This window comes from Centroberyx affinis, unplaced genomic scaffold (assembly GCF_046629955.1).
Source record: "Centroberyx affinis isolate AG114_WGS23_722 - 3 ecotype Tasmania unplaced genomic scaffold, CSIRO-AGI_Caff_v1 ptg000697l_1, whole genome shotgun sequence".
Lineage (NCBI taxonomy): Eukaryota > Metazoa > Chordata > Actinopteri > Beryciformes > Berycidae > Centroberyx > Centroberyx affinis.
In genome coordinates, this window is record NW_027279316.1 from 416,963 (window position 1) to 420,523 (window position 3,561).

Genomic DNA, 3,561 nt, shown 5'->3' on the forward strand with positions numbered 1-3,561 from the left:
TGCACCTTGTTTCCGACTGGTCTGCGGAGCGAGGATTTAAACATGGCATTTTTGATAGTTTCCTGTACCTAATTGGAAAGTGGCCAGAAAGAAAACTTGAACTTCTTTTTACGATTTATCTCTGAGTCCAAACTGGGAACAAAAACAAAACATGAGCGGCACGGAAGAAGGAGGAGAGGAGGCGGCGGAGGGAAAGGTCTAAATCTGAGAAGGATCAGGTGGGTGTCATTCAAAGTTTTAGGCTCGTACTGTAATGACACGTAAGTAAGATTGTGATTTTTTTTTGTGAAGCCTGCAACAACACGAAAAAGAAAGGAATCCAGACGGCGGAAAGTCACCTATGTTGTGGTTGGGCAGCGATTGTGAGGTTCGGGCTGATGTATGCTTGTGAAATGAAGACACATGAGTCACGGTGGCTTACCGGCTGGGGAGGCAGCCTAACTTACTTAGGAAAGACAGCACGTAGCCGATGGTGGCAGAAATACAACACGAACACCGGTATTCCTGGAAAACCAAATGCGATGAAGCTTTAGCCGCCGGTGTCGTGTCTAAACGTGCCAACTTTCTGTTGGTTTGTTTACATTGCGATACAGTAGTGTGTGAACTCAGCGGAAGATGACTTTGGTGCGGGGACGGCACATTCGACAGTTTACAACTTAACTGTATTACGGTGAATTAGCTATGCAACATCACTGATTAGACTATCAAACAGACTCAGCGGCCGTTTTCTACGCATCCTGGTTGTAAAAGTGAATATGAGAGCACTTTCACTTAATAATTTAACATGAGCAACGTCGTACCAAGCGTTTACCAGCGTCCAGTTCCTGGGACGTTATGCTAACCTCGATGGAAAAATAACTGCAGCTGTCTTTAATTACAGACAGCAGTTCTTGTATCAACCTGTTTATTTGAGGTAGATAACAGCTATCTAATTGGCGAAAAGCATGTGCTTGCAGCTATACAAAATTCAACCCCCTTACCCTCGAAAGGGAAAAAAAATCAAACATATTTTTTAGTTTTAGTGATGTCTGCATGCCGACGCATATTGAATTGGATAATGTAACTGTACATTTTCGGAAAGCACATAGGCTATTTCCCGTTATCTTGAAAAACAGCCTCGCTATTTGAAACAAATTTAAGAAGAACCAGTAACATGCAGGGCACATTTAATTTCCTCCAACTGGAGCTCTGCTGACTTTCTTAACCACTGATTATCGCTGTGTCAGTATATTCAGTGGTAAACATTGATATCTTGAGTCCTCCAGACAGTCGCTTAGTGCGCACTCTATAACATTAAAGAAACCGAAAGTGAACTACATCCTTACAAATATTATAACGAATGTGCCGCACGTGCCACGAAGATATAGCCTCTGTGTGCTGACCATCTGTCCCACAACATCAACAGACCAGAGTAGAAAATGACAGCAGTTTGCCAGAAGTGGCAGCCACTCGTTTAGGCACAACCCTGCTCACCAAACCCCACCTTTCTATTCCTCTGTGCCAAAGTCAACAGTTGGCATACACGAAAGTTCAAAGACCCTGCAGTCATATGAATTTCGGTCCTATCTTTCCCTGTGGAAATTCAAGTCCCCAAAAAGTAACAGGCTGTGTTTTAATTATTACGCACATAAGACAGAGATATGTTGCAAATGACAAGGTAATAAACAATAACCTGTGTGTGTGTGTAAAATGTTTTCAGAGCTGGATCCCCAAAATCATCAAGAAAAGAGTGTGCACCACCTTTGTAGAAGATTCTTTCAGGTAACTATGCCAAGCCTATGGCTGCAACTAACGATTATTTTCATTGTCGATTAATCTGTCGATTATTTTCTCGATTAATCGATTAGTTGTTTGGTCTATAAAATGTCCGAAAATGGTGAAAAATGTCGATCAGTGTTTCCCAAAGCCCAAGATGACGTCCTCAAATGTCTTGTTTTGTCCACAACCCAAAGATATTCAGTTTACTGTCAAAGAGGAGTAAAGAAACCAGAAAATATTCACATTTAAGAAGCGGGAATCAGAGAATTTTGACTTATTTTTCTTAAGAAATTACTCAAACCGATTAATCGATTATCAAAATAGTTGGCGATTAATTTAATAGTTGACAACTAATCGATTAATCGATTAAATTGTTGCAGCTCTAGCCAAGCCTAAACTGAAGGTGCCAAACATTGAAAATACTGGAAAAAAAATATGAGAAAGTTGAGGTGATAATGATACATCTGTAATGTCATTTTGATGATTGTGGAGATGCAGGAGAAGAAGAGCGAGATGAGTTTATCAACTGATGTATTGTCCCCCTGCCTCTCTCAGTAATGGCAGGCTGTGCCAGTGTGGCGGGGCGAGGGACGCCCACGCCTCGGTGGCCCTCGGCGACTACTTCAGCACGGCCATCGTTAACCACTGGGACAGCGCCCAGCACTCCTCCGAGTACCCGACCGACGCCTTCGGAGAGCTGCAGTTTGCAGGAGCCAGCAAGAGGCATAGCTATGTGGGTGCCTTTCTGTCAGTCTGATACAGTAAATGTTCTCTATCTGGCTCTTTACATGATTCATTCTCATTAGAGTCTTGGTTCAAATCTAAGGCTTTTTTGGTAGCGTTTGAAGGACAGAGGCTTCTAAAGATGAGCCAAATAATGATCCAAATGAATCAAAAGCTGCAAACAAAAACAGTTTTCAACCCTAATTTGAGTGACTTCATTCATATCTACAGTATTCATAGTATTCCCATGATGTCACACGCATTTCCTACCAACATGGTAACTCATCGGCTGTGGCTGTCATTTGATTATAACCACCTGTTCATTTATTACAGTCACCCGTTATTTTCCTACTAAGATGGCTGTGCGGTGCTGTAACAGAATACTATGAGTAGGACTAGTCTGGAAGAGCCACTGGGAAGGAGTGGAAGATTACACATATACTTAGAGCTGCAACGATGAACCGATTAATCGATTAGTTGTCAACTATTAAATTAATCGCCAACTATTTTGATAATCGTTTAATCGGTTTGAGTAATTTCTTAAGAAAAATAAGTCAAAATTCTCAGATTCCAGCTTCTTAAATGTGAATATTTTCTGGTTTCTTTACTCCTCTATGACAGTAAACTGAATATCTTTGGGTTGTGGACAAAACGAGACATTTGAGGACGTCATCTTGGGCTTTGGGAAACACTGATCCACATTTTTCACCATTTTCTGACATTTTATAGACCAGACAACTAATCGATTAATCGAGAAAATAATTGTCAGATTAATCACAATGAAAATAATCATTAGTTGCAGCCCTACATATACTGTACATACACTCACTCCTGGTTTCCCTCATTGCAACCTCTCTCTTACATGTCCAGTAAGTGCCTTTGATGGTATTTGTTAAGGGAGGACAGAGCATTTCTTGTTCATTTGCCCAGATCTTTCCAGCTGGTTGAGGAATCCATACTGGTGATCTTACAGTCAGTCCTTTGCTTCTCTAACATGAATATACGACCAAACCACACATCTTTAATGAGCAGCTCCTCCTCTACACTGTTATAAACAATGTTAGGTATGTGTGGTATCAG

General features: G+C 41.2%; 1 long non-coding RNA gene across 1 annotated transcript; it reads left to right on the forward strand.

Moving 5' to 3' along the window:
• Positions 1 to 2,485, forward strand: LOC139644048 (uncharacterized). The gene is made up of 3 exons (XR_011695119.1): positions 1 to 218; positions 1,700 to 1,761; positions 2,314 to 2,485. It is a non-coding gene; the product is annotated as an uncharacterized lncRNA (long non-coding RNA).
• The last annotated feature ends 1,076 nt before the right edge of the window (positions 2,486 to 3,561 follow it).